Source organism: Mesocricetus auratus, unplaced genomic scaffold (genome assembly GCF_017639785.1).
Source record: "Mesocricetus auratus isolate SY011 unplaced genomic scaffold, BCM_Maur_2.0 Super-Scaffold_100015, whole genome shotgun sequence".
NCBI lineage: Eukaryota > Metazoa > Chordata > Mammalia > Rodentia > Cricetidae > Mesocricetus > Mesocricetus auratus.
The window spans coordinates 10,178,061-10,197,764 of record NW_024429198.1 but is presented as its reverse complement, the minus strand read 5'-3'; positions in this window follow the sequence as shown (position 1 = coordinate 10,197,764).

The window sequence follows — 19,704 nt, the reverse complement described above, 5'->3', positions numbered from 1 at the left end:
TCTACTTGCCTTCAACAATACTTTCTACTAGTGAGTAAGTGCTGTTTGTAATGTGCTCACTTTCTTGGTGCCAGTAGGAATTCCTCTATACAAAGACATCTTTTCCATTGTCATGGCAGGAAACAAAATAGTATTAGTTGAAATATTAAATTGTCTTCCCCTTAGGGACTGAGAGGTCCACCAAGGGAAAAAATTGTAATATGAAGTGTCCTTTGATAATTTTAATAATCTGAGTATGACATATTACAAATATCACCTGATGGCAGAATACTGACATAACATATGGCCAAAGCATATGCATGGGTACAACCTGACCTTGAACTGAAAAAAGCTAATAGTAACAATGAGTACTATTTACACTTGCACAGGTAGAAAGTAAGCAATTTGACTAAAATTAGATTTACTTATTCACGGAAGATAATCATGGAATTTTTCAAAATCCATGTTTTTCATAATAAAGCTTAAATGATTTATGTACTTCACATAAGTAACTAATCCTTGTGAAACAAAGTTAATCTTGACATTTAATTATCCATTTATAGCTAAATTCTCTACTATTCAGAATATCGTTTCTTAGAAACAATATATTAAAAATGATTATATTCTTGACATTCTGTTACTGCCAAGCAATGTTCAATGTTCAATGTATCTACCATAAGTTAATAGAAATACAGTTAAATAAATAATAGCTCTTATCATAGTTAATTGCCATCAAATCAAGTGGTCTATTATGAAATGCACATAATATAGTCAAATAGTAGTAATTAAAGATAATTGGTCAATTTTCTTATTATAAATAGAAAATTTGATTGAGCTCTCAGATTTAGCATGAAATATTTCATAAATTTAAAACACCATTATTTTTTTCTTTATAAGATGCAATGTAGCATTGTTTATAATTCTTAAAACCTCAGGTGCAAATAGGATATAGCATAACTACAACTAAAACACAGAGATATATTATACCTAGCAGAGACATCTACATAATCTGAATTCTGTCACATATCTATTGTCATCAGTATTTGAGGTCATGTAATTACCAGTACCATCTGTTATTTTTTATTTTGAATCACTAATACTTTTAATCTTTTGTATAGATTGTCTGCAAAAGAATGCATCGTGGCTGTTGTTTCTTTTTTATTTCTCAATATATGTTTTTATATAAAGTAAAAACATGAATGCTTCACATGTCAATCCTAGTTCCCTCTCCCACCCCTCCTCCCTTGTCCCTCCACACTCCCTCCCAGTCCCCCACACAATCCCCACATCATTCCCCAGGGAGGATGAGGCCCTCCTTGGGGGGATCTCCAAAGTCTGTCATTTCATCCAAAGAAGGACCTAGGCCCTTCCCCATGTGTCCAGGTTGAGAGAACATCCCTCTATTTGGAATGGACTCCAAAAGATCATTCATAAACCATGGTAAACACTGATCTGCTACCCAAGAACCCAGTGATTTCTGTGGCCTCCTCACTGGCACTAATTTCATGGAGTCTGGATCAGTCCCCTGTTGTCCTCTCAGCCATTAATCTGGGATTCAAGAGCTGCTCCTCATCCAGTCAGCTGACTTTGTGGATTTCACCATCATGGTCTTGACTAGTTTGCTCCTCATTTCTCCATCTCTGTCACTATGTTCCAGGAGTTCAGTTCATTGTTTAGCTGTGGGCATCTGTCTCTGCTTCCATCAGTCCCTGGATTAAGGTTCTAGGATGGCATATAGAGTAGTCATCAACCCTATCATCAAGGAGGGGCTATTAATGTAGTTTCTCCACTATTGCTTAGTTTGCCAGTGTGTGTTATCCTTGTAGATCTCTGGAGATCTCACTAGTGTCAACTCTCTCCTCAAGCCTATAATGACTCCATCTATTATGGTGTCTCTCATCCTGCTCTCCTCTATACTTACCTTAACTCAAACTTCCTGCTCCCCCATGCCTTCTTCTCCCCTTCTCTTATCCCTCTCTTTTTCTTGGTTCCCTCTGCCCTCACCCAATGTTCTCAATCTGTTCAGGAGATCTTGCCTCATTCCACTTCTCTGGGGTATCATGCATCTCTCTTGGGAAACTCCTTGTTTCCCAGACTCACTTGCACTGGGATTGTAGGCTGACACTCCCCTGAACCATATCTAAAATCCATATATGAGTGAGTACATACCATGTTTGTCTTTTTGTGTCTGGGTTACCTAACTCAGGATGGTTTCCTCTAGTGCCATCCATTTGCCTACAAATTTCAAGATTACACTGCTTTTCTCTGCTGAGTAGTACTCCATTGTGTAAATGTACAACATTTTCTCTATCCACTTTTAAGTTGTGGGATATCTAGGTTGCTTCCAGGATCTAGCTATTACAAATAATGCTGCTATGACCATAGTGGAACAGACATCCTTGTTGTGTGAATGAGCATCTTTTGGGTATATGCCTAAGAATGGAATTGCTGGGTCTCATTTTCCTGAGGAATCTCCATACTGATTTGAAAGTGGCTGTACGAGTTGGCATTCCCACCATAAGTGGAGGAGTTTTCCCCTTTCTCTCCATCCTCTCCAGCACAAACTGTCATTGGTGTTTTTTATTTTAGCCATTCTGACAGGAGTAAATTGATATCTCAGAGTTGCTTTGATTTGCATTTCCCTAATGGCTAATGATGTTGAGTACTTTCTCAAGTCCTCTGTTGAGAATTCTCTATTTAGTTCAGTCCCCCACTTTTTAAATGGATCCTTTGGTGTTTCAGAGACTTGCTTCTTGAGTTCTTTGTAAATTTTGGAGATCAGTCTTCTGTCAAATATGGGGTTAGTGAATACATTTCCCAATTTGTGGGGTGCCTTTTGTCTTGCTGACTGTGTCCTTTGCCTTACAGAAGCTTCTCAGTTACAGGAGGTCGAATTTATTAATTGTAGATCTCAGTGTTTGTGCTACTGGTGTTATGTTCAGGAGGTCAGTCTCCTGTACCAATTCCTTCAAGGGTACCTCCCACTTTCTCTTCTAACAGGTTCAGTGTGGTTGTATTTCTGTTGAGATCTTTAATCCATTTAGACTTAAGTTTTGTGCATGGTGGTAGACATGGATCTATCTGCAGTCTTCTACATGCCAATATCCAGTTATGCCAGCACCATTTGTTGAAGATACTATCTTTTTTCCATTGTATAATTTTAGTTTCTTTGTCGAAAATCAGGTGTTCAAATGTGTGGGATGGTATAAGGGTTTTCAATTCGATTTCACTGGTCTACCTGTCTATTTTTGTGACAATACAAAGCTGTTTTCAGGACTATAGCTTTATAATAGAGCTTGAAGTCAGGGAGGTGATGATTCCAGATGTTGCTTTGTTGAGCAGGGTTTTCTTGGCTATCCTGTGTTTTTTGTTTTTCCATACAAAGTTGAGAAGTGTTCTTTCAACGTCTGTGAAGAATTGTGCTGGGATTTTGATGGGCATTGACTTGAGTCTGTAGATTACTTTTGGCAGGATTTCCATTTTTACTACTTTGATCCTACCTACCTATCCAAGAGCATGGGAGATCTTTTCATTTCCTGGTATATTTTTTAATTTCTTATTTCTTTATGTAGTCTTTTCTATAGGAATGATGTAATTTAATTTCCTTTTGTTGGCTTGTAAGTCATTTGTGCTTTAGAATATTATCAGCCATTTGTGAGCTGACAACATTAATTGTATAATTCTTGTTTTATACCACATATGTCCAGTGGTGAGGGAAATCCCTTGAACAAAAAGCATATATAGGGTATTCCTATGATAAACGTACTGGTTTCAAATCAATGGATGCTTCATAATTGTGTCACTTTGTGCATCTTATATATGCTAATAAAAATCATTGTACCAGCTAATGAACTTGTGTTGCCACATTTTTAGTTTGAAACATTTATTGTTTGTTCTATTTGATTGAACTGAGTTTTTTTAAAAATATAATTTGTTTATTCTTTTAAATTTAAGTTTATATTACAACCACAGTTCTCCATCCCACCCCTCCTTGCCCCATAACATCCCATCAGCCCATCCACAGTCCACTCCTCCTAAAGGTTAAGGGCTCTCCTGTGAAGTCAACAAAGTTTGACACAATAGGTTGGGTCAGGGCCAAGTCCATCTCCCATGTATTAAGGATGAACATGGCATCCCACCATAAGGGATGGGCTCCAACAAGCTAGCTCATGTAAGTACTTGTTTCTTGGCCAGTGCTTCTTCAGACAGTACACCAACCAAGACTGAATCTGTAGTGCTGAAGTTTATACTGGGGTCACTTCACAGGATGATGTTCTCGTTTGACCTTGAAAGCATTCTACAATGTCAACATTGGCATCTTCTTTAATAGGTGGGTACACAAAGGCCCAGAATATCAGGTATCTTGCTTTATACCACTTACTGTATGGCAGAGCCATGATGGAAACATCACCAGTCACTACCAGTTTGATGTCCTTCCATCCTTTTTAAAAATTTAGTAGGAAAACTTCATTTATTTGTGTTTTTTTATTTAAAATCTGTAATTACTATACTCTTAGCGTTTCTATTGCTGTTATGAAACCCCTGGACTGAAAAAAACAAGTTGGGGAATAAAGGTTTTATTTAGCTTACACTTCCATATTACCAATCATCATCAAAGGAAGTTAGAACAGAAATCTTTTCCAAAGCATGGTTGAAGCATGCTTTCACACTAGAAGGAGTCAACTGCCTATGTTTACCATTATAAAAATAAACACACACACACAACCTTTTCAATGAAGATGTGTTTACAACTGCTTCTGGAATATTCCAAGTAAACACTAGTAATAAAAGTAATGATATATAAAGCAGCCTATTACCACATAGTGAATTAGATATTACAATTCAGCTTTACATAGTACAACTGTGATATAATGCATTGTTTGAAATTAGCATAGTTGTAAAATTGTAGATACCTGTTATAAGTACTTACACTGTGAGTACTTATCTGAGAGACTCCTGACATTAGTATTATGTCTGTATTCATAATTTTGTAAGCACAATTTAGCAGTGAGATGAAAACTACAAAACGTACATACTACTACACTATTAATTGTATCAGGCTTCACCTGATGGATTATTAATTGTATCACCTGCTTTTGTTATATGAATTACTTAAACTGATAAATGGAATGGGACAAAGGAGACACTATGGAGTTGAGCAATGATTTATGGAGTCACATTGAATGCATATTAAAGCAGGTTGCTAGAGAGAGACTTGGACAAATAATAACCAGAGGACAGATGAAAGATGCCACACTGGCATGCCAGCTCATGTTCTCGGTGAAGAAACAAATGAAGTAAACAGAACATCTGCAATCACATGTTAGTCCCATTCCCATCAATAGAGACATTGACTTCCTTAGGCATTACTGCCAGATGCATTACAGATGCATACATTTTAGCATTCTGAGAGAAGCTAAATTCTGAAAAGAAACACATTTTTTTCGGTTTATTTTTGTCATCATAAGCCTGCTTCAGCAGAAAGCACTGTAAGGAAACAACTTTGGCTCCAGGCATGGAAATATTAGATTAGAACAATGATTTCCTTCACTCTGAATATCTGGGTCTGCATATTTTTGGTTTTTACTCTTTAAATGAATCCCTTAATACCTTTGATTCTTTCTTTTGTAAATAAGCATTTAGCAAGTGCTATCACACATTTGCTTTTATGTAATACAGTCATTAATGTTAAGGATTAATATGTGTTTAACACAGTATAAACTATAATTTTAGTGAAAATTGACTAACTATAAATAATCATATGATTTTTTTGCAACAACCCCATTAGCTATTTTTATGGAGCTAAATGTTGTAAATAATGTCTTATCGTTTAAACTTTCTTTTCATGCATCATAAAATAGAAAGCCTAAGAAACACAGGAATAATACAAATAATTTCTTTTAAATGTCTGAACATACACTCTTGAGAATACTGATGGTTTCTGGACTTATGACTTCACTTAAAAAAAGAAGAGTAAATATGCATTTGAGTTGCTGATATAGATTCAGCGTCTCTATTTTCTTTAATTCCACAGTTATATTGTTTTGGGAGAGTGAATAAAACATGCAATTATCATATGCAAATGAAGGAGGAGGGATGAGAGGTAGATAGGAGAAGACTAAAATAAATGGAAAAGTAGAGTAGCTAAAATTTCTAAACTTGCCTGTGTAACTATTAATCTTGACATTAACATTCCATGTTTCTTTTAGGGTTTACTATGCAAATAAAAACAATGACTGCTCATTAATGGCATGCTTAGGATAAATATATATTAGAGAAACCAAAGATATGTACCAACGTAAGATCAGCTTACAAAACATAAAGTAGAAGTGGAAGGCAGGGGCTAAATAGAGTATATTGCAATTCCATAGAATCTTTATTTCTTTAGCTTAAATGAGTTACAAAAAAATTAAATATATATTGAGAGTTCCTCCACCACCCTTGGTGAATACAAAGATACTGTTTACTTACCCAGACTGACATGATGATAAAACATATTCCATAGGCTTTAAGACCAAATGGTTTCTTCTTCAAACATTAAATTCTCCAGTGATGGTCAGTGCTGTTTGCTTTGTGAAAATTGGGGGTTAAATAAATCAGACATTTACAAAACCTAAGTTCTCCAGAGGTAGATACTTCCTTCAAGCTAACTCCCAAAGATGGCAAGAGGAATTCCACTCTCAGAACGCACTAAAATGGCTTAATTTAAATCATTACTCTTCAAACTTTGTAAGAAAGCTTTTGTTTAAAAGTAAGAAATTACAAAGCCATTCATGAGATTTGACTGTATCCTTAAGGAAAATCCTCTTTGTTCACTTAATATCCAGATTTGACACCTGGTCCACATTGAGGTGTGGAATCAATATCACATTAACTACACCCATAAATAAGTGATTGTTTATTAACTCACAGGCATACTTACTGCCTTGTAATTAAACTTTACTCCCCAGTGGCACAACTACACTAATTATAGTATAACAATGAGCAGAGTCAGACATCTTATAATGCCATAATATAGTATTGATATTTATGGCTTAGAATTCTCCAGTCAACACTGTTTATACATTCTTATTTCTCCTTTCTCTCTAGAGTAGGTTAAGAATTTACTGACCTCCTTAAGAGATTTCAATAACTTTGTCTCTCCAAATGAATATTCTTAAAGATGATTATTCATATAGATTTCCAAGACCATTCAAACTGCTTAATATATACTAATGTTGAGTTACTGCAAAGATTCTTTTCCTTAATATTTTGATAAGGATGTTTCAAAAGTTGCAAATATTGTTAATTACTGGTTCTTATTGCATAACAAACAAGACCAGCATCTAACTGAAACGTGTAAGTCTTTGTTTCCAACCATTTGTCATCCTTTCATACGATATAAGCCATGTGTTAGGTATATATAATAGAAGTTGAATTAACACTCAAGATGTAAATCTAAGAGTTTAAGAATATTGATGACCCCAACTAGGAATCTAGGCAGTAGTGGAGAGGCCGCCTTTTATGTCCTTCCCCTATAATGAGATTGATGACTACCTTGGTTGCCATCTTAGAGCCATCATTCAGTAGCTGATGGAAACAAAAGCAGAGACCCACAGCTAAGCCCTGAAAAATATTCCTGGAATCCAGTTGAGAGGGAGGGGGAATGAGCAAAGCAGTCAAGACCGTGATAGAGAAACCCACAGAAACAGATGACCTGACCTAGTGAGAGCACACGAACCCCAGTCACAAATCTGGCATACCAACATCGGATTGAAAAAAGCCCTCTGAATGTGGGTGCCTGTTAGGAGGCCTGGGTAGTCTATGGGACCTCTAACCGTGGACCAGTATTTATACATATTGCACAAATGGACTTTGGGAGCCCATTTCCTAGGAAGGGAGAATATAATATTTCAGCCCAGATGCATGGAGGAGGACCTAGGCTCTCCCTCAAGTGATGTGAGAGATCTTTATGATTCCTCATGGAAAGCCTCACTATCCTTGGGGAGTGGGTTGTGGGGTCAGTGGGGAGTATATGTTGATGGGAGGGAGATAGAATGAGGAGTTGATATGTAAAGTAAGATTCAAATTAAAAAAAGAATATTTTAATATGTAAGTTACTTAATACCAGGTTAATATTTCTATAATGTATTTTTGCTTTATTAATAGATACATTCAAATGACTTATCAATAAAATTTGTGAATAATTTTATCTGTACCCCAAATCCATTATAAATAAAAAATTAAAAGTAATACTAAAACTGGAAGGTTCCAAGGAACAAGTAAATGTTATTTAACTGACTTGGACCATTTGATTCAAAGATTTGATGGCATAATTTTAAAAAAATAACTCAAAGAACTAGGAAGAAATATTTACAAACTCTGCCTTATAATAATAATTCAACCTACTTTTTTCATTATGTTTCTTCAACAAGATGCAACAGTCATATTTCTAAATAGAAACAGGACTATGAATTTTAAATTTTTATTCCTTCTCAACTTTTCTCCCAATACTGGCCATCAGCAGTAGTGGAAGGCACCAATAATCTTGTGAAGAACATGGAATACAGTGTAGCTCACACATGAAGTTTATAAGTTGTTCCAAACAAATTAACACTCTTTGTGTTTTATAAGTGTATCAGTATATGAACCCTGTGTGAACTGAATGATATCTCCACATTTCCAAGTGTCAACACCCAGAGCTCCTGAACACTACATGGAAGAACAACATAGTAACTCTGGAATTCAAATAAAATGTCTTAGAAAACTATGAACTATAACTTACAGTAGTGTATTTTAACAATAATTTTCAACAAAATACTGTTTTATTTTATGGGATTGTGTGAATGGATATTTTCAAATGAGTATATATATATATATATATATATATATATATATATATATATATTAGTGGGTGCCTTAACCTAAGTTGATTATTCATACCTCAAGAGTTGTGAGTCTGAGAAGAAGATAACAGCACATCCAATTTCAGATGTCTCCTTTTATGGCTTAGAATAAATAGTAATCTCACATGTACTCATATATTATTGGTATCCTTCTATAAAGAAAATATAGGATTTCTCATAAAAAAGATGCTAACCCCTTTATGCCAACCTCTACAGCAAAACCCCACTTAAAAACAGAGATATCATAGAGTCCTTTTCACAGACAGAATTGCATGAGAAGTCAGAGATGTGCTGCAGAAAATTGGTAGGATTACAAACATTTATCCATAACAGGAGCCACATAGTTTCTTATAAAGAGAAAGAACAAACATGCAGTAAGAAGAATTTCAGATAAAGTTGTTGTCCTTAATTGTTGAGTTTAATTCATGGGGATATCTTATATATCTAATTATGTTTGGAGGATTTCACAGAACTTACTTAATCTCAGAAAACCACATTTCCTATATATTAAATTCTTACATTAATCTAAATTGAAGATTAAGTAAATTCAACTCAGCATATCAACATAAATATTAGGTATACCAAAATAAACTTTTATTTTAATCTAGTTTGATTCCTTTAGTCAGCTTATATCAATGCACATTTTCATATGGCTTTAAGCCATCGCTGTGTTTTTTTCTAATATTATCAAATGGATGATTCAGTCACTGAGGCAAGCCAAAATAATTTGCAATTTGGATGAGGATTCTTACTAAAGAAAAATACCTGAAAGAATAAATTATTGGAAATTGTAGCCTTTTTGTAGAAGTCAGGAGGCACTCAAGTAGATGAGCATTTTGGGAAGCTTTTAAGGCAAAATGACAGGGAGAATATAAATCACGATGAAATCCTAATCTGTGACTATAGGATCAAAAGCAAAGGTGGCACCAGTCCAAAATTATACAGGTAACTGTTGAGCAGTCATCTTGCAAAAATATTTTTATGTAAAATGTTCTGTTTATACATAGCTGTGAATCTGATCAACTCTTTTGTGCCTGATGAAGTAAATACAGGATAGATCATCATTTGTGACTTCCCATTGTTGTTTTACTTAGTGAGGAAGACAATTCACAATCAACAATATTTTGACTTTGACAACTCTCTTCAATATAAATGATACTGTACAAGTTTAGTACACATCTTATATGATATATTTTATGTATTTCCTTTCACACATATTAATAATATTATTAGTATATGTAAGCATAAACTCTATGATGGTGTGGTTTTATTTATAGAACTTGAATATAGGTTGTGTCAACCATTTATAAACTTTTATGTTTAAAACAGAGCATTCATATTAGTTCGTTTATAAGTTTATTTTAATGAATATGTGGGATAAAAGTTCTTAAGAACAAACAATTTCTCAGATCAATATAAATGTCATAAACTTGTCTATCATTATGGAGCAAATGATTACAATAACCATCAACATCATGTAAATCATCATATTTGTCACCAAGTGAAGACATGATTTCAGTCTCTTCATTTATCTTTGGATAACAGACAGTTTCTCAGAATTCATTGACTCTAACAACAAAATAAACAACTTTAAAAAATGTGCTATGGCATGTAAAACTTCAATGGTATCCTGAAGGCTATGTTACACTAAATACTCCCCAGTAATTTGTACAAAAGATTACTCAGTATGGTTGACTCATCACTTGGGATGCAGTAGTCCTGAAGCCATGGCACTCCTCAAAATTTAGTGGAAATACTAACCATATATTATATATGAGATGCTCTCTCAGCCTGAACACATGGGGAAGGGCCTAGGTCCTGCCCTGGATGAAATAGCAGACTCTGGAGATTCCCCCAATGAAGGCCTCACCCTCCCTGGGGAATGATGTAGGGATTGGGTGGGGGCTGGTGGAGGGACAAGGGAGGAGGTGTGGGAGAGGGAGCTGGGATTGACATGTGAACCATTCATGTTTCTAATTCAAATAAAAATATATATTGAAGAAAAAAGAAAATATGATTTGTTCATTGTGGGTTTTCTGCATTGTGAAAGTGGTGCCATACCTCCACTTACCATTCATAAGAATTTTTTACTTAGACGTCAGTTTGATATCATGTCCATTTAACAAAAGATTAGTATGTTTTCTCCTGGGGTGGATAAGCAACCAAGTGGCTTGGTCTGGGTCATAGTACCAGACATGAGTTTCCTCCTATAGAAAGGGTTTCATATTAAATTTGAAAACAGTTGGTTACTTCTGTAAAATTCAGACAACTACTATACATTTGGGACTATCTTTCTGAGACAGGTGATGTTTTACTTTCCAAGGGATATAGCCAGGCAAGATTCTTGATAACTTATGTCCTTTAGAAGTCTGTGTAGTACAGTATCTCCCGACAGTATGGTAGCTAAACTTAGGTAGAAATTTTACAGATCAATTCCAGCTTGATTTCTCCATATCCTGTTACTCAGTCATGTAGTATCATCAGAAATAATCTTACCATCAAGTTCTGGTGGGTAACCAAGAGTTGCAACAATTGCCTGTTTTGTCCTGAAGATCTATATGACTCTTCATTGAACAACACAAAGGTAGCATCCCACTCCTTGCACTGAAGTCTTCATTTGATAACCTGTAGTGTCAGCAGAACACACATACAACTAAAATAGTAAATTACTATATGACTTTTTTCAAGCATCCTCGCCATTACATATCTCTGTCTTACTCTCCCTTCTACCCTGATTCTCAACCCATAATCACTTAATTCCTGTGTTCATGTTTATACCATTTGTGTTATACCTCTCCTCCTTTAAAATATTTCTGTGTCCTCCTTTTAGTTTCTCTACTTTCAAATGCACTGTAAGTTAATCATACATGTGGAAAAATTTAAGGCTAAGACCTATATGGGAGCCTGAAAATTGACTCATTTTTATTTATTTTCACAGGTGGGGAAATACTTGTATTTATATACCATATGGATTAGGGAAGCTCTTAACCCTTATTAGAGAAGCTACCTTTTGAAACTAATCAGCTTTTCATGTACATTAAAGTACAGAAAGTGACATGCTCAGTCCTAAATAAAACATCGCATCATAAGTCTGCTCCACACATGCCAATAATACTGCTAAGAATCTAAGCAATAGTGGAGAGGGTACCTTAATTACCCTCCTCCTATAATCAGATTGCTGACTACTTTAAATGCCATCATAGGACCGTCATCCTGTAGCTGATGAAAGCAGAACCAGAGATTCACAGGTAAGCACTGAGCAGAACACCTGGAATCCAACTGCGGAGAGGGAGAGTGATGAGCAAAGGACTCAAGATCATGTTTGGGAAACCCACAGAAACAGCTGACCTAAGCAAGTGAGAGCTCACGACTGAGAGCTGGGAAGCCTACATAAGACCAAACTAGGCTCCCTGAACATGTATGTCAGGTATGGAGCTTGGGTAGTCTATGGGACTGCTGGCAGGGCATGACCTGGCCCTTTGGAGCCCATTCCCCATGGACAGATAATTTGCTCAGCCTGGATGTAGTGTGAGGGCCTCAGTCCTGCCCCAAATGATATGACAGACTTTGATGAAATGGTAAACCTCACCTTCTGAGGAGTTGATGGGTGTATCATGGGGAGACATTGGGGAGACGGAGGATGGAAGGGAGAGGTAACTGGGATTGGTATGTAAAATCAGATTATTTTAAAAATAAAAAATGATTATGGAATAGATAGATAGGTGATAGATAGACAGACAGACAGAGAGAGATCATAGATAGAAAGAAAGAAAGATAGATAGATAGATAGATAGATAGATAGATAGATAGATAGATTTAAAACACTGCTTTAGAGTTGGAGGAAGATGCTAAGGGCCACAGACTGGGGAAGATTCTTTTGAAATAGTGTCTTCTGAACATGACAGTCTCGCAGCATTTGAAGACATACTAACTGTGGTTGCCTGCACAAGACCTACATAAGACAAAGCCAGTACAAAAAAGCACTACATAAATAAGGACGAAATGCAAAAAGCTTCATACCTACCTAAACAAGCTTTGGCAATTGAAGGTTTGGGGAGAATTCTCTTCAGGGAATTGACCCTAGTAGGTTGCCTGGACTCTACTAGATGACTTCTGTCTACCACACACATAAGGAAGACAGTGAACGGAAACAATCATCCATGAAAGAGGACATAAAGTTGAGAGGGCAGCTTGCAGAGAGTCCAAGAGGAACTGGAATAGAAATAGTGGGTTGATATGATCAAAAATTGTGCACAATTGTGAAATTCTCAAAGAATAATTTTAAAGTGGAAGTGTTTTACTTTAAAAAGGCATATTTATCAGTTTAATATAATAAATAATTCAATAGTATGAGCATTTCATACAAAGAAAGAGATGCGTCTTCTCTTTTCCCAGAAATGTACGAAATGTGAGAGGTCAATTTATAAATCTGTGCGCTCTTTCCATATCAAGACAGTCTACATTCTGGGGACTGTTTTTCTTATGCTAAGATATATGGCTTAAAGTATTGTTTCATCAAAAGTGTAGGGGAAATAAAGTGAATTCCTTTTTTATGCAGCAGTACCACGAAGTCATTTCTGCAGCATTCATTTCCAGCATCTAGAATCACAGTCCCTTTTATTCTGGCTAGTTAGCAGTTGTTGGAATTTCTGTTTTGAATAGATGTCTCTCTTCTTGATTGACACTGAGGTAAGAGCAGAGAGTTTTCAAACAACAGACTTACGTTGCAAATTTAGTCATTGCTTCTTATTAGAGAAATATCCTAAAACACTCTTGGTGTTAAATTCTTCACTGAAGTACATATTTATTTTACCAGGGCATCTCATAGTTTCATGAAGTACTAATAATTTCTGATCCCATTTAGTAAGAAAAGTTACAATATCCTAGTGCCAGACATAACAAAATACGTTGATTCTTTTGTTGTGTTGTTAATCATTCTGTCTACAACAATGCTTACAGAAAGTTAAAACAACAAAACTACACAAGCCCAATCTTAAACTATGACTTTATTTCTTTAAGTAGTTTAGAATAGTTTATTTCACCTGACTTTAAAAATAATTACTAAGTGTATTAGTTGCATCAGACACACTGATGATGAACATCTCTGTTTTCTCCGTGCTAAGATCACAATTTGTAATGTAAACGAGCACATTATTATTTAGATTTCATTCCATAAATACCTTACTGTGGATTGCTTTGGAGAATTTGGATTATTGATAAAAGACATTTGGCAAAAGCAGAATGTACAAAACCACTTACAGCATCAGAACTGAAGGTCACTTTCATGGTGCCGACACTTTGTTGACTAGAAGTAGGAAACTCATTCAAATTTCTGTTTCTTTAAGCTGCATAATCAAAGTCTTTAAGAAATGTGAATATTTAGTTTGTTTTCTTGTTTGGTGTGGGATTAGAGGGGGGGAAATCATATGTTGAGATCATTGTTACTATCTATAGGAAAAAAGAAAATGGAATGTTAAGTTAAACATTAAAGCAGTTAACCACAAAATTATCGTCTTAAATTCTGAGGTCACCGTTTCCAGATAATTTAAAATGTTTGTAGACAAAATGAATACACTAATTTGGAGATTCTTCATTTGATTCACAGTGACCACATTTTATGTTTATTGCTGGAGAAATAGTAGGCACCACTATAATTTTTGAAGTAAAAGCTAAGACAAATTTAATTTGCTTACTCATTTTCCACAGGAACTGAAATGCCCTCAAAAGATTTCATTCTGCCCCCTCATTATTATTTTGTCTCCTATGTAGAAATGCCAAGTACTCAATAAGGAGAAAAACTTTCACAAATAAAGGCATTTTTTCCAATAAGTCAGCTAAAATATTGGCTGGAATAGCTGACTGACTGTATCACAACACTACACTTATTTTTTAAACAAATTCTTGAAATATAAAACTTGGAATAAAGTATCATAACTTTTATCATAAGATTTGTTTTCAAGTAGCCTGAGGGTTGGAAGAAAATGGATCATGAGTTTCAGAATGTTGGTGATTTAATGTGCCATCTGGTTGAAACACAACTATAAAACACTAATCTTTAGAAAATACTATTTAATTGCTGTGATACAGGTATCTATCAATGTAGCTCTTAACATATAAGTTCCACAAGGGCATATATATAGTATTTTGTAGGTTACTATCGTATTCACAAATTGTAAATTAATGTACTAAATTATACGCAAGCTAAACTCATTTTTATAATAAAAGAGATGAGTGGCTTGGAAGAAAAATAATATATTCAGATTCTGTAAGTTGGTCGATATATAAAACATTTTTGCAAACTTTACGAGTCAGTTGGGGTAGGACACATACTTTCTGTGGACACTAGTTTCCAGATTTATAAAATGAAGAATTCTAATCTTCAGTTTCTATGGTAGCTTTAGTTCTAAATATGGCTTTGTCCCGATCCTATATTCTACACTATACTTTGTGGTTGACCACAGTCTGAGTTTTCTGCTGGAATTCACAACTGCCAGCTTCCATGGAAACCCTAACACTCATCTTCTGTTGCCTTATTCAAGAATGTAAGGGTGTTTGTTTGGTGGCACCTGAAGAATCTTTGTAGATTACAGACACCTATAAAATTTTCTCTAAATTGCATAAAAGGTTCTTTAACTGACTCCTCCCCACTCCTTCCTTTCATCTTTATGAAGGAAGTTGAAGTGATGTATTCCTCTTGCTAAATCCTTAGTGTTTTAAAAATAGCATTTGTGTTGATGAGGAAACAAACTTCTCTCAATTTAAGCATAAAAGTAAATGAAAGCCAACTCAAGTACTCTAGGGTTATTAGCTGAAAGATGTATTATTTAAGCTTCTTGAATAGAAGAAAAAGTGCATTTTCAGCCTTGGGAAAAGAAGAATATTCTTTCTAATGGAATTGTCTATTGACCTGTAATTGAAGTCCATAGCAAATGTATAGTGATGAAGAATTTCCTTTTGAAACCACTAAACTGTTATAAATTTAATTGCAGTTTTATTTTACCAATAAATTAAATAGCATTTAATACATAGCTAACAACACATCTGTTATAATGAAAATTTTAAAGTTACTTCATTCTTCATGCTACAGGAATAGAGTAAATAGTTTGTGAGAAAAATAGCACTTCAAAAGTACTATATCCTATTTGGTCAACATTTGTTCACAAGTAATTGATTAGAACTAATAGATATTACTCACATTTCTAGATAATATTTAATTTTTTTATTTCTTGCTTTTTACGTATTGCATTAAATAATTTTCTAAAGGTTGTCAAATGAACATTTTTCTATAATTCAAATGCCAAACTTGACTTTACCTAATTTTTCAACTAATTTATACTGCCAGTTTAAATGAGGATATTAAAGTTATGTGTCAACAAGATAATATTGCCTCCTGGATAAAATACATCTTACTCAAGATTCTCATTTGACAGTATAATTTTTGCTACTTTAAACACTGACTTTCTCAATTGATTCCACAAGTACATTACTATTATTTAATCTATTGCTTAAATTGATTAAAATATATGAATCCTAATGTTATTTATTTATTAGGACACTTTGGGTTTACCTTTTCCTGTTCCTATTACAGCATCAAGCAAGGGGGCATCTCTGTAACAGGAGGCTATCATCATAGGCTTCTCCTTAGTGCTAGTAAAGATACTATGTTATTGATTTGGTTTACTTTGCAGTAAAAGATAAAATGAAATAACATTTTAAACTGTTTTTCATCTATAGATAATCAAAATATTATTTACATAATTATGTGCCTCTGTTTGCTCAAAGACAGATGCAAGCTAAAAGTCAAACATTTATTATTTACCTGATACCTTTTAAGTAAATCTGGTCAGATGTGTGTGTTAAATTGATGAGCATTTGAGTATTCAACCATTTCAGAAAGCAGCTTTGGAGAGCAACATTGAGCAAAAACATAATTTTTTAGGACACTGTGGAGTTCTGTTCTTTAGTTTCTTCTCTTTAAATTAGTACTATTTCCTTCACCTACTCAGCTCTAGAAATCTCACCTTCCATCTCATTTATACAGATACCATAATTTCATTCTCTAAGTCTTCTTTTAATTTCCCTCAGATGAGATCATGTTTCTACTAGGTCGTTTTCAGCAGTTAAGTGTAACACATGTGGGAATTCATAGAGCTTTATCTTCCCTTTTCATGTATTTTGACCATATTCATCACTTATTTCAGCCCTCCCTTTCATCCTCTCTGTCCATCTATTTTATGCTTTTCCATTCCTTCTCTAGAAATCACCCTCTTCTGTCCTCTGTGTTTGCATTTTATGTATATAAGGTTGCATACTCTGAAGAGGATCCTCATATGAGAGTACAAGGGCAACTTTTTGTTTGTTTGTTTGTTTGTTTGGTTTGTTTTTTAATATTTTTTAAATTTAAATTTAAATTAGAAACAAGGCTGCTTCACATGTCAATTCCAGGTCACTCTCCATTTCCCTCCCCTCCTCCCACCAACCCCTCCAATATCCCCTCATTTCCCCAGGGATGGTGAAGCCCTCCATGGGGGTGTCCATAGTCTGTTATTTCATCCAGGGCAGGGCTTAGACCCTTTCCCAAGAGTCCAGGGTGAGAGTTCATCTCTCATTGTTGGATGGGTGCCCAAAGTTCATGTGTATACCCGGGATAAATACTGATCTACTATCCAAGGCTCAATAGATTACATAAACCTCCTCACTGACACTCACATTCAGGGGGTCTTAATCTGTCCCATGCTGGATTTGCAGGCATCAATTTGGGATTCAAGAGCTAACCCTTGTCAGGTCAGCTGTTTCTGGGGGTTAAACCAGCCCAGTATTAACCTCTTTGCTCATTGTTTTTATTCCTTATTTATTTCACTTACTAAACTGTACAAAGTGTACAATTGCACATCCTTTCACAAATGGCATAATTTCATTTTGTGTGTGAATTAACTTCAATTTTGAATATATAACATATAGTTCTCTATCATGGTGGACACATGTGCACACATATACATTTCAAACAAGATTATATATGTATATGTTTCATGAATTAAATTGATTAAAATGCAGAGAGCCCAAACTATTTCGCATAGCAATACCCACTTTAGAACAGTTTATTTTGGTTTAAGTCAAAGTCTAAGTTAAGAAAATAATTTATTTTATTTAGATTTAAACCAGAGAGCAAATGATAAAAATCAACTAGAATGAAAAAATTGTTTTTTATCTTTTTAAATTTTAAATCATCTTTTCCCATTTTACATAGCAATTCCACTTCCCACACCCTGCCCTCCTGCTGTTCCACTCTTCTCCCCACCTAAAATCCCCTATACACCTCAGAGGGGGTAAGATTTCCTGTGGGAAGCCAACAAAGTCTGGGGAATCACTTTGAACAGGACCAAGGCCCTACCCTCTTTATCTAGTTTCAGCAAGGTATCCCTCCAAAGGGAATGTGCTCCATAAAACCAGTTCAAGCACTCACTAGGTATAAATCCTGACCCCACTGCCAGCGGCCCCACAGACTTTCCAAGCCACACAACTGCCACCTACATTCTGAGGGTCGTTTTATCCTATGCAAGTTCTCCAGTTGTTAGTTCAGAGTCAGTGAGCTCCCAGTAGCTCAGGTCAGCTGTTTCTGTGGATATGCCCAAAATGGTCTTGCCACAGTTTGGTCATATTCTAGCTCCTCTCTCTCTTCGACTGGACTCTAGGTGCTCATCCCTATGCTTAGTTGTACATCTCTTCATCTGTTTCCTTCAGTTGTCATGAAGGTTCTATGTTGATAATTCAGGTAGTCATCAATCTGATTAGAGGGGAAGGCCAGTTCAGGTACCCTCTCCACTGATGCTTACTTAAGGTCTTAGCTGGAGACATCCTTGTGGATTCCTGGGAATTTCCTTAGTGTCAGGTTTCTTCACTCAAGATATCTTTTTCCTTGCTCTCCCTCTCTGTCCTTCCCACATCTGGACCATCCCATTCCCTCATATTCTCTCCGCCATCCTCTTCTGCTGTCCCCACTGGCATGTTCCCAACTTTCTCAGGAGATCTTGTTATTTATTTCTCCTTCCCAGGAAGATTCATGAATGTCTATTTGAGGGTTCTCCTTTGGGCTGCAGAGATGGCTCAGCTGTTAAAGACTAGACTCACAAACAAAAATCTAAGAATTTTGGTGTTTTAATGTCTTTTTTCTTTCTCATATAAAGAATTTTAGGATTTTTTTGAATCATAATTAACTTTGTTCTACACTAAAGAAGAAAACAATAATAATTGATTTTTAAATGGGTATGAATTTGAGAAATAATTAAAAGGGGCATATGGAGAGGTATAAAAGTAGGAAATGCAAGGGAATGGTGTAATTATTCTATAATCTCAAAAAATAAATGAAATAATTAAAAAATCCCTTGGCAGAGTGAAGTTCATTTTTATTTAATCAGAGAAACATCTGACATCAGAGTTAGGATTCACATTAGCAGCATTGAGCCTCAGAACTTTAGTCAATCTAGGAGGTTTTAACTGCTAATTAAAACCAGAAAAGTTCTTACTTTTCAGCTAGAAATTGGATTTATGAATTCTTTACACCATGTTGAACAAGTGAAGGTGATATTAATTTTATGAAAATAGAGCAAGGTAAACAGATGTTAATACTTACTATCTTGGTAAATAGATTGAAGAACATACTTGAATAAACACAAAGAGATAAATAATATGGAGAACTCAGTTCATCGGCATGAGGATACATTTTATATATTAAACATATTTTATATTAAAACAATCACAGTAAGTTTTCTTTTCTTTTTCCAAATACAGGTTTACAGAACTCTTTTTTATTTTTAGTTTATTTTTTCTAAATATTTATCTA